The sequence below is a fragment of the Prionailurus bengalensis genome, chromosome A1 (assembly GCF_016509475.1).
Source record: "Prionailurus bengalensis isolate Pbe53 chromosome A1, Fcat_Pben_1.1_paternal_pri, whole genome shotgun sequence".
NCBI classification, from domain to species: Eukaryota; Metazoa; Chordata; class Mammalia; order Carnivora; family Felidae; genus Prionailurus; species Prionailurus bengalensis.
This window is the reverse complement of record NC_057343.1, coordinates 192,395,713-192,408,974: the sequence shown is the minus strand read 5'-3', so window position 1 is coordinate 192,408,974 and position 13,262 is coordinate 192,395,713. Positions and strand designations below refer to the sequence as shown.

At 35.7% G+C, this 13,262-nt stretch overlaps 1 protein-coding gene and 1 pseudogene across 1 annotated transcript in view; both read left to right on the top strand.

Moving 5' to 3' along the window:
* The window catches only part of SGCD (sarcoglycan delta), a 564,070-nt gene that overhangs the window by 92,297 nt on the left and 458,511 nt on the right, over positions 1–13,262 (top strand). The window lies entirely within an intron of this gene.
* LOC122496899 lies at positions 3,574–3,705 on the top strand (annotated as a pseudogene).

Genomic DNA, 13,262 nt, shown 5'->3' with positions numbered 1-13,262 from the left:
TGATTTGAATAGCTAATCAAATCATTGAGAAGCAGCTGTAACTCTGTACTACTTTATTGAGGTCAAACTAAAAATAGAAGCCAGAGCCTTATTTATGTTGCTATCTCTTAGTGATCGAGCTACAAATACCATTCCTGCCATCTAGACCTTAGTTGATATAATGACAACTAAGGCCAGCCATAAGACTTAGTAATGGTGGAAATAATTGATTATTTTGTCTGCTTCTGTAGTTTTCAAAGTTTTAACCCTATATATGAGAACTATTTTAGATCCAAACATGCAGAGGTACAATTCACAAAATGCCAAGTCAATTAATGTGCATTTTGCTATGGTAGCAACGCTGCCAGTTTATTTCATTTTTATCTATTTTTTTAATTTCATTTTTATTTTTTTTATGAAATTTATTATCAGATTGGTTTCCATACAACACCCAGTTCTTATCCCAAAAGGTGCCCGCCTCAATACCCATCACCCCCCCTCTCCTCCCTCCCACCCCCATCAACCCTCAGTTTGTTCTCAGTTTTTTTTTTTTTTTTCAACGTTTATTTATTTTGGGGACAGAGAGAGACAGAGCATGAACCGGGGAGGGGCAGAGAGAGAGGGAGACACAGAATCGGAAGCAGGCTCCAGGCTCCGAGCCATCAGCCCAGAGCCTGACGCGGGGCTCGAACTCACGGACCGCGAGATCGTGACCTGGCTGAAGTCGGACGCTTAACCGACTGCGCCACCCAGGCGCCCCCGTTCTCAGTTTTTAAGAGTCTCTTATGGTTTGGCTGTCTCCCACTCTAACCTTTTTTTTTTTTCTTTCTTCCCCTCCCCCATGGTCTTCTGTTAAATTTCTCAGGATCCACATAAGAGTGAAAACATATGGTATCTGTCTTTCTCTCTATGACTTATTTCACTTAGCATAACACTCTCCGGTTTTGTAGCAACGTGGATGGAACTGGAGAGTGTAACGCTGCCATTTTAGCACACGATCTTTGTCTTTAAATTCCCAGGGGTAGGATTACCATGTTTGAAATCTTAGGCTGCTTTATTCTTCTACAGATTTTCAATGAATTCTGGAGACAAAAATATAGGACAAAATAAATATTCACATATTTCTGCCTTCAGTTAAAGTCTGGTATCATTTTTATAAGTATTTGAGAATTCACACATACTGGAGCTATCATGGTAATTCAAGGTTTGGAGAAGAAGGAACATTTCTGGTTTTGTTATTTGCTTTGCAAAGCTCGGCCTTTATGAATACATATTTTTGGAGTTTTGCCACAGAATCTGTACCTTAGGTTTCCGATTCATACCCTAGAGTATTAGCTAGATAAGGGAGTTTGTTCCATTTTGATATTGTGCATGTTTGCATGTGCTTTAATCTTAACATGTCCTGACGTTATTTAATTTACTCGTGTGTCCAATAGAGTCTATCAAGTAGACCAGCTTTTTGTGATTTTTATCACTACAGATCAAAAACTTCAGATACAGGCATGAAGTATCTATTTAAAATAATCAGAAAATAGAATTGTTTCTTAAATTGTTAGTACGTGATAGTATGAATGGTAGACTGGGTATCTAACTGTAGTAATCTCAATAATAATAGGAATTTTATTATGTTTATTAGACTCATTTATTTTTGGAGATTTATCAGCTTATAGGGAAGTACATCCCAAGAGACGATGGTAAAACAAAACCATTAAGAAAATATCAACGCTTTCTTCAAAGTTTTTGTTTGTTTTAAGCAAATTACATACAGGATCTACTAATCTTAATAACAAAATTTGTGAATTAAATGGTGTTATTCCCAGATGAAAATAAGTTTCATAGAGATTAAATATCTTGCCCAAGGACCTGCAACTCATGTAGGACAGGGCTGGTACTGAGAGCTCGATCAGACTGATTTTCAGCCTCATTATTTTAACTCCTCTCATTTTCTCAACAAGAATGGTTGGAACAATTGGCAGCTTAGAGAACTGAAGACTTTGAAATGTGTATGAAATGGAATTGTTGTAGGATCTATGATGATGAAATGGTTGAGCTCATTTTTCATGGCTCCATATGGCCTAGTTAGAACCAATGAGTAGATGTAAGCATAAAAGTTTCAGTTCTGATACTTTCATTTAAGAAAATGACGAGGCTTCTTCCAGGACGAATGAACTAACTGTCATTGGAAACAACTGTTCTCAGACTGCAGACAAAAGTCAAGTAGAAAAGGTTCTCATGGGAACAAAGGTATTGTGCTAGACGATTTCTAAAGTTCTATCCACTGCTAAGATTCCACATTTTAAGTATTTGCAAGTGTTTATGGGTTGAGACAAAGAGGAAATATTAACAATTTCTACTTTTTGAGATTCCTACATATAGAGAATTCACCTTATGCTAGTTGCTCTGTTGAATTTGTTAATATTTTCTTTTGAAGGAAGGGAGAGGCAAGTTTTAACAAGTTCTTATACTCAACATCATCTATTGGTTTTTATTCTGTAGGAGGTGAGGTACATTTGATTTTTTTGGTAATAAATAATTTCAGGTAGAAGTTGGTACTTTAAAGAACCCTCGAGAGAAGTAAAATGGTTAGCTTTTGAAATGGGATTCATTCTGGACTTGTTTTTCTGAAATTTTTACAAATCTCACATCTTCTTAGGGAGCATAAAAATGGACTGCTCTCCTTTGAATGCTCATTGAAGTTTCAAAGCAAATAACGTAATTATTTTTAAAAACATGCTAGAGCAGGAAGAAGATAGTTATTTGACTTTTATTTTTTTAAGACCTCAAGTATTTATTTTTTAAATATTTCTTCATTTAAATTCAAATTAGTTAACATAGAGTGTAGTATTGGTTTCAGGAGTAGAACCTAGTGATTCAAGACTTACGTAAAATACCCAGTGCTCATCCCAACAAGTGCCCTCCTTAATGCCCATCACCCATTTAGACTGTCCCTCCACCCAACACCCCTCCAGTTTGTTCCTGTATTTAAGAGTATCTTATGGTTTGCCTCCCTCTCTCTTTTCATATTATTTTTCCTTCCTTTCTACTTTGTTCATCTGTTTTGTTTCTTACATTCTACAAATGAGTGAAATCACGTGATATTTGTCTTGCTCTGACTTGTTTCACTTAGCATAATACACTCTAGTTCTATCCACGTTGTTGCAAATGGCAAGATTTAATTCTTTTTGATTGCTGAATGATATTCCAGTGTGTGTGTGTGTGTGTGTGTGTGTGTGTGTGTGTGTGTGTGTATGCACACACATCTCTATCCATTCATCAGTCACTGGACAGTTATTTGACTTTTAAAGAGACAGAAGTAGCAAAAACTATACATTATTTGATTGCTTTGAAAATTGTTGGGTGCATCTGCTTAAAATATTTTTTTCTACTTAGTGTGAAAAATAAAGCACCATTTAGGTAACCTTTCTTGTCAATCATGTTTTACTTGTATTTTTAGTGGACTTATTCCGTCTTAAAGATTCTGTTAGGCCTCCCTGGTCAACCTTCACCAGCAACCTCCAATCTTCCCATGTACTATTATAAAGATGTATTGCTGTCAATGTAAATAATAAACTAATTATTATAGCTATGAAATTAATCACTTCTCAGCCTTTTGGCTAAGATCACGTGTAGTATCTGTTCTTATCAGTTTAAAACTATGAACTTCGTCCTTGTATTTATTTGGAAGAATGTAAAGAGGGAGTAAGTGGTAGGCAATGGGCAGTTTCTTCTTACTTTGAATGTATAAGTTTTATCAGATGAGGCAGGAAGAGTTGATAAAGTTTATGGGAAGTAACTAATTTTGACTCTTTGGACTGAAAGTAATAGCATTCACAATATAGGATTGTGAAAACTCAGGGCCATTTGGATAGATAGCCTCTGAAGAAGTTGAATTTTCTTAGGTGATCAGTGGAGATTGTTGCATGGGTGCTGAGAAGGATGGGACTATGTAGAACTAGTTCTATGAGAGATCGATAGTATTGTATAAGCAAACAGAGTTACCCTGGTGTTGGTTTAACATAGGAGAACAATACCCAGAATTCCAAAATGAGACTGTTGGGGGAAGTGAGTACGTGGTTTTTGTTTGCTCATGGTTTGAATTGAAAGCTTATAGTGCAGGATTTCAGAAATTGGACAAGACTTTGGACCTGTTGATTTTCTAAAGAAATAGTTGATGCAGTGAAGTAGAATCCTGGGAAATAAGTTGGATTTAGTTTGTGCAGACAATGGCTGGAATGCTGTGTTTCCAAGAATGGAGAGCATGGGGCTGACATTAGTGATGCCATGGAAGAGTGAACAGCAGGATGTGGTGACAGATTGAATGCAGAGGGGGAACCTAAATGACATGACTGGCTTGTGGCTAACGTGACAACAAAGCAGCAGGATGTAGATTGTGTGACAGTTGCTTTCTGTCCAAGGACAGCCACAAATGGAACAGTAATCACAACAGGGCATGTCTTTTTAGATAAATCAACATATGTGATAAGGTATGCATCCAATGAAGGGAAAATTAAAATTGGTGCATAAATTAATGAATCCAATTATGATCCATATCTTCTTTCAATTCTGGGTTTTTATAACAAATGTCAACATAGAGAAGTTATGAATTTGTGTTAACATGATAACAGTTCTCTTTTGTTGATTGCTCAACAGCACTGTGCTGTTTCATCTGCATTGGTTTGTTTAGTCTATATATGTACAGTTTTCACCCCCAGTGTATAGATGGCAACACTGAGGTTTAGGAAGGTTAGAGATATGTGTCCAACATTACACAGCCAGTAAATGGTAGGGCCAAGGTTCAATTTGCATCACTCAGACCCAGATCTGTTCTCTTAAAAATTTGGCATTCTATGTCACAATTAACTTTCTGATGGTGACCTACCCCGGAGACAAAACCATTATTCTTCAATTACCTTTTAAAGTGGACAAAACATGAAGAATAGTGTCCCAGACAAAAGAGGGAGGTATTTGAGCCTAAAAACAAGGATACAAACTATCAGAAGCACAGATAGGTTTTTAGTGTCCCAACATGACCTTATCATCATTATTAATAACAACTACATTCCAATGAGATTTATTTCCAAATTATATTTTAGTCCCAATTGGCTACATTTTCATTTTGTGAAATGGCAGTTTTATAAGAACCAGTAGGTCTTGTTGTAACTAGTCTAACTCAAATTAACCACAGAAATCACTTTGGGGAAAAGATTGTTATCAAGCAAAAACCAGACAAAACAAAAAAATCTGCACGACTTCACCTCTTGGTAGAAATCTCTTGAGTTATCATTTAAACCAGAAAATAAGAATATAAGGATAAGTTAAATTTTATGTTAGGCTCTTTCGCTTTTAGTGAGCAAGTCACTTAACCTCTTTGTTTTATCATTTCTGTGAAAGTATCTTAATCATTGACCACTTAATTGATAACTTCCCATGCAAGCCTTTTAAAGCCATTAGAAACCAATCCAGTGCTAACTAGATGTCAAAGGTGACAGTTTGCTTTTTTTTTTTTTTTTTTACCTTGGTGTTTCACAGTTCAGAGCTTGTTCAACTTTAGTGAAGTTCAACTTTAGTAAAATAACTCTCTCTTGACTGAAAATATTCCTCAGTGGTAAGCAATCTAGCTACCAATCTGCCTTAAATATTAATTACTTACCACACATAAAAATGTCACACTGTGAAGATTAATAGGGTATTTTCTAAACATATGAGATGACAGAAAAACTCTTATTAGCACAATCTGCCGAAAAGACTATTACTTTTATTATCATTAGAATTACAATCATATATCCCAGTAAATACTAAAGAATGCACACTGCCCTTTGAAAATCTAAACTAGAATATACGGTGCCATGAAATGACATTTTGAGTCTCTCTTAATTTTGTCTTCGGGACCTCTTACTCAGCATTCTATGTGCTTGCTGCTATTGCTAGACCAGAAACCAACAGTTTGTTAAGAGAATGGATGCCAAATTTTCCTATAGTTTCAAAACTACAATTTGAGTTTTGATTTTTTCAGTGGTCTCATTTAAATTTCTACTGAAATAAAGAGATTGAGAATCAGTATTTACTATAACTGACAGAAGATAATTTTCAATTGAGACACAAAAACAGGGAGAAGAGCACAAATGATAAAAGAAAACTGGAAAGCCACGAGAGACTCTCTAATCTTTTTACTCAAAAGAGTTTGCCTCAGTCTTTTAATTGATTTTTATTTTTGATTATTTATATTTCAGGTAGTTAACATATGGTGCAACATTGGTTTCAGGAGTAGAATTCAGTGATTCATCACTTACATACAGCACCCAGTGCTCATCATAACAAGTGTTCTCCGTAATACCCATCGCCCATGTAACCCATCTGCCACCCACCTCCCTTCATCAACCCTTCATTTGTTCTCTATTGTTAAGAGTCTCTTGTGGTTTGTTTCCCTTTCTTCTCTTTTCCCTCTCCTTCCTATATGTTAACCTGTTTTGTTTCTTAAAGTCCACATGAGTGAAATCATATGATAGTTGTCTTTGTCTGATTGACTTATTTCACTAAGCAGAATACATCCTAGATCCATCTACGTCATTGCAAATGGCAAGATTTAATTTTTCTGATAGCTTAGTCATATTCTGTTGTTTATATATACCATATCTTCTTTATCCATTCATTAGTCTATGGACATTTGGGCTCTCTCCAAAGTTTGGCTATTGTTCATAATGCTGTACATTGGGGATCATGTACCCCTTTGAATCTGTATTTTTGTGTCCTTTGGGTAAATATCTAATAGTACAATTGCTGGATCATAGGGTAGTTCTCATTTTTAGTTTTTTGAGGAACCTCCATACTCCAGATTGGCTGCATGAGTTTACATTTCCACCCGCAGTGCAAGAGGGTTCCCCTTTCTCTGCATCTCGCCAACACCTGTTGTTTCTTGTGTTGTTAATTTTAGCCATTCTGACAGATGATATAAGAAAAGTAGAAAGCTAGGAGAGACTCTCTCATCTGTTTACTCAAGAGTTTGCCTAAGTTTTGTGGAAAAGTAACACTTATACCACCTGATTTACCCAGTTGAATGATTTCTACTTTGATAAGGAAAATAAATGGTAAGCTGTTAGGCATTTAGGACACTTATTTGAAATGATTTCAAATACAAGTACTGCAATCAGGGTATAAGCAGCAACATTCACTTGTTTTATCTCCAGTACTTTGCATAGTGATGGGCTTGTAGTATGTGCTTAGTAAATGTTTAGTGGTCAAATAAATAGTTGTGTAAGCCCAGCACAGTTACTTATTATCACCTGTATTATCAATACTCGTAATACTCATACAAGGTATTTGGATATATAAATATTTCTTAAAGTATAAATATCAGCTTATGCATGTACATTGCATAAAAGTAATCAGCTGTGTACAATCTGTCCTGAGAAAAACAGAAGTCAAGCTGAATTTGAAGTTTTAGTGGAAATGATTGAGGATAGACAAGGAAATAAGTAGCTTGGAAGAGGGGTTGTTTCAGTAGGAAAGATACAGGAAAAATGATAGAAAGGAAGGGTAATGAATTTGGTTTGTAACACAACGAGAAGAAGCCACCATGATATCTGAGAAGAAACTAGGTGGTTGCTGATGGTTAGACTTAGCAATAATTGATAGAACTGAGGCCACTTCCATGGAAATTCTCTTCCATACTTTGTTGAAAGGTGGTTCTGGGAACCCATTATTAATATCGAATACAAGGTAAAGTTGGAAAAGTTTATTGGACTAGAAGATTTACTAACCCAGGATTAGCTTCTCAGATTATCTTGATAATTTGGACTAAGAGTTAGAAACTAGATCCATGAGAAAAGGTACAAGAGCTGTAGATTCACAGAGTTGAGAAGAAGGTTAGTACCACGGTAACCCAAATTACTGGCTTAAGCTTGTTTGGTGAGAGCAGGACTTGTGTACCATTCAGACATGCCAATCAGGAGGAAGCAAGGATTGCTTTAGAACTTGACTGTTCTCCTATTCCTCATTCCAGGTCTCATAGATCACCATCAACCTCCTGTGTTGGGCTTCTGAGGTATCCCTGTCTTTTCTTGACAGCTTAAGGTATAGCTTCAGTAATGAACTTCAGAGGCACTATTAGTAGCTTTAGAAATGCCCCTCAGAGGCAATGCCAGTAGCCATTAGAGCATAAGATTGGGCAACAGAAAAAGTCAGTCCCCTAATCTTGGATAATAAGAAGAGTGAGTATTTCAAACAGTTCTACCAAGAAAAATGAAAACCAAGAGGAGAGCCAACATTAGTCTACATTTAAAGTTAGTAGAATGTACCCAGAAATTTTCTTTAAAACCTCCATAAGCCTCCGTTTAAAATCCTCAGCTTTTGCCACCATTAACTTAAGTATTCATGATTTTTTAAAATCACTAACAACAGATTAGAACTGTCTTAGATGAAACAACAATCCAATGAATGAAACCCGTTAGCATCTTAAATATCTCTGCTTAAGCACCTCAAATACCTATTTCTAAAAACGATTTCACCCTCAGTTTCAACTGTTGGACAGATGCCTAAAATTGAAGCAGAAACCCATCTCTATGTGTTTACCCATGGATTCTTGTTCTACTTCTTTCGAGGTCACTATTTAACAACCCATCTGATACTGGTGAGTCTTTCACATTCCATCTGAGGATTTAACATTAGTAACTCTGCTTCTCTGAGAAACGAATGGCAACAAACTGTTTCTTTAACTTATACAAGCTGTGTTGTGACTGACATATACAACATGTATCATTAGGTCTCTACATATTCCAAACCTGGGATGACTTGGCAGACTCTGAAAGCCTAATGTAATCATAGCTCCTTCTGAGTATATTAGCATGCCTATTAGTATCTCCTATAATAAATATGCCACGTTTTATTTTAGGCAGTTCTGGGACTTTGTATTGCCTTTATTCGCACTTCACTCCATGTATATTTATTGAGTAATATTGTCTGGGGCTCTTCCTGTACATTTCCCTAGATCCCCAGTGTTTTCTCTCCTATTAAAAGGACCATTTATCCCATCAGAAAAATATAAAGACAAAGATACAGGAATTGTCTCTTTACACAAAATAAAGGCCTTTTAACTCATCTCTGATGTATCATAGCTGGAGATGAAGAACTGGTATGGGATTGCCTGAAAGGACTTCTTTGATGCATTGTTTTCCCTCTTTGGAGGATCATAGGAATATCCTCCTGACAACAGGAAACCAAAGAAAGCTTGATCAATTACAATTTATTTTGCCTATCCTAATGGAAGCATTGAAAAATTTGTGGCCAAATATAAAAATAGCCCATAGGAAAAATGAATATAGGCTATATCCATTGTCTATGTAAAATGCTAAGATTTGCTCTCCAGATTTTATTCAGAGAAGGGCAATTATTTGTGCAATGCCTTTGTAATAAAGTATCATAAAACAGAGTAATAAATGTTACATTTGAAAGCTCCTATAACTTCGAGTAATTAAACAGCATAATGGGAATGCTCCAACCATAACTTGACTGTCAGTTATTCTGTGTATGGATTTCCACTTACTTCAGGTGCCACTGTTGATGAGCAAGGGTGTGTTCAAGAGACAAACATTAAAAAGCGATGGCATTTAGTACTAGTGAAGGGAAAAATAAGGTTTAGAAAGTGTTTACAGGTGCTTCAGATAATTTATTCAACTTAAATCGAGTCAGAGAATTGATAGATGCAAGAAATTGAGAGGAATGGAAATTGGAAACAATAATTTTAGAGTGTCAACATTTATGTGCACCTAAAAGGAACATGTGGCTGTGTTTTGGTTCAGTCAGATAATAACACATTACCCTGATTCAAAGGAGTTTAGAAGTAGTTGCTTAAGTTTCCAAAGGCAAGTGTGTTTGTTGGACCAGAAATATTGGCAAAAAATTGTAAAACTGTTTTCTAAAGTGACTGTGCCATTTTGCATTCCTGACAGCAATGTGTGAGAGTTCCTATTGCCCCATATCCTTGCTAGCATTTGGTATTCTCGATGTTTTGGATTTTAGCCATTCTAATAAATGTTCCATGGCATCTCATTGCTGTTTCAGTTTGCAGTTCTCTAATGACATATGATGCTGAGTGTCTTTTCAAATGATTATTTACTATTTACACGTCTTCTTTAGTGAGCTGGATGTACATGTTTTTTGCCCAGTTTTTAATTGGTTTGTCCATTTTCCTTTTATACATATAGTACTATTATTTATATTACATATAAATATTATATTCATCTACTTTCCATATGAAATATGTCATATTGATACATGTATGTCTTATTATATATGATATAAATATTACATATATATACTTGCAAATTTTTGTATTTGTAAACAAATTCATATATGTACTTCACATATAACATATTAGTTTTAGGTGTGTATGACATAGTGATTCTATTTGTATATGTCATGAAATGATCACAGTAAGTCTACTTAACACATGCTACCTCACATAGTTAGAAAAATCTTTCTTGTGATGAGAACTTTCAACATCTACTATCTTAGCAACTTTAAAATATGTAATACAATATTAATATAATTGACTTGTCTGTTTTCTTTTTATTCCAAGATTTTTTTTAATGTTTATTTATTTTTTGAGAGAGAGAGAGAGAGACAGAGTGTGAGCAGGGGAGGAGTAGAGAGAGAGGGAGACACAGAATCTGAAGCAGGCTCTGGGCTGCAACTTGTCAGCACAGAGCCCAACATGGGGCTTGAACTCACAAACCATGAGATCATGACCTGAGCCAAAGTTGGATGCTTAACCGACGGAGCCACCCAGGTGCCCCGGCTCATCTGTTTTCTTGTTGAGTTTTAAGAGTTATTTGTATATGTGGGAGTCCACTATTTTATGAAGCAGGTGTTGTGCAAATATTTTCTCTGAGACTGTGGCTTGTCTTTTCATTCTCTTAACCCACATTTTTATAATAATTTTTAAATTTAAATTCTAAACCGGGAGCTTAAATTAATATCCTAGATTAAAGCAGAATCATAGATGGGAGGCATGAGCCCAACCCAGTAGTGTCCCACCCCACCTCCTCCATGGGGGTATCATTACAACTTTGCACTGTGCTACACAGCTTGAAAATAATAATAATACTGTTGTAACACTTAATGAGGACAATATTTGAAGAGAATTCATTTTGATAGCTAGAAGTACTTTCTGGAATTTTAAGCCTTGGCATAAGGAAGAACTTTTAAGTTGTCAGAATATTCCAAAAAGGGAATGGTACTTATGGATAGCAGATAGGTAAGCCAAATTTAGCAAATACAATTCAGGCCACTCAATTACATTAGAATTTCAAAGGTACAACATATATCTACATATATATTAGAATAGCTATGGCCCATGGAATATTTGGATCATCTTTATACAAAACCATAGTCATTAGTTATTTGAAATTCCAGCTTAACAGCCTCCTGTATTATTTGGCAATCCTAGCACTGGATACTTTTTAGTCCTAAACATGTGCAGAGTCGAGTGTCCATTGAATAGAAATCTTGTTGAGTTCCAGGATTCAAAGGAGTGCTTTCAAGGATCTTCCAAGTGATTAGGACTACTTCTATTCTTACATCTACAACTTCTCTTGAAGAATCTGACCTAATATAAATTCTTTCAAAAAAACAGTCATAGTTTAAGTGTCCCTATCAATGAGCATCTTCATTTAATCTAAAAGACTGATATATTAATTCGTGGGGGGGGCGGGTAATTTTCAGTAATAATTTCTGATATTTGGTATTATCAAAAAAAAAAAAAAAAAGATGACCAAACATGTGATTTAGGGGTAAGAAAACAGATTTAGGCATGAGAAAACTTTCCTCAGATCTGAAGTGTGATACATTTATAGAGTGTCTCCAGCGTCAGTTACCAATTTTTGTACTAATACTTGATTTTGCTTTATAAAAACATCCTATCTGTGCTTTTGGTTCATGAGGTTAATATGAACATGGCACTCAGGTCTGGCTGCCACAATCACAGATTTGATTCTATTTGCTTCAGTGATTGGCTCATAGATGAGAATATGGTCAATCAGTGACCATTTGTAGACTCTTGCTAGATTACTTTAACTCCTACATCTCTGCTGGGTTTAGACCTGGGCAAATGTTATTATAGCGCTTCTGGAAGCCACAGTGCTACCACGTGGGATCTGAGTATAATGCCTTTTGGAGAGGAACAAAGCCAAGAGATGGACGAACCAGGTGGGGTTATCATAGTCTGGTCCCTTCGGTCACCACCTATACTTGATCTTTCTCTCACTTCCACGAGAGTTCTGATATAAGAACATGTAGGTATATTTTACCAGTAGATAACTCATATCTGATAATGGAGATTTATGGATCTGATTAGATTTTTCTATAATACCAGCAAGAACTGTTTATAAACCAAAGTCTCTACCTTGACAACACGTAGCCTTTCCCCTCCCTAGCCCTCTCTGGTAGGTTTTACATAGAGAAAACGTTGAATGACATGGAGGAACTATCACTGGAAGTGACTGAAGCATACAGTTTGGAAAAAGAACATGGGGCCACTACTGCAAATCAAATTGGGATGACTGTGCATATGGCCTAGTTGACCTGGGCTTGATAATGTCACTTGGTGCACAGCTTTTATTCTCTGGCAGAAGATCAATCATGTTGTACCATGTAACTCTTGGATGACTTATATCAGATCAAAAAAAAAAAAAAAAAACCACAACAAAAACAAAAATGAGCAAGCAAGAGAACATGGTTATCCATATCTTAAAATGTATTTGACTCTTTGGCTTGTTATCTCTATAAGCTACTTGCCGATAGGGAAGTAAGGAAATGGGACTAGAGAAATACAGCCATGTGTAAATATGTAATTGCTGAGCACAAATGTAGCTCAGAGCTTTGTGAAAGATAGATTTCTTCTATTGATTATGAATTAACTTTACTTCTTAATGAAAGAAACAACTCTTCTCTCCTCTACAGATAATTTAGGTTAAAGTGCAACAGTCTGTCCTCTGCTGGAAACCAATGTAATTAAATAATTCAGTCTTAAGGATTTTGATGACCATGAATTTATTATGTAAAAGTTCATTAGAAAGCTGGAGGTTCTTCAGATAACATGATTATAAATTAGATACTGTTTTGTGTGAGGTATTTTATTTTCCTGAATGCTTCATAAATCGGAGAGTTCAATGGTCTCTCCTCTATTTCTTCTATTAGGGAAATTAGGAAATCTGGAGAGGAAGAGAGAGGTTTTCATTAAATCAGTCTATTCTATCTCACCTTCTCATCAAATGTGTCTTGAAGTAAAC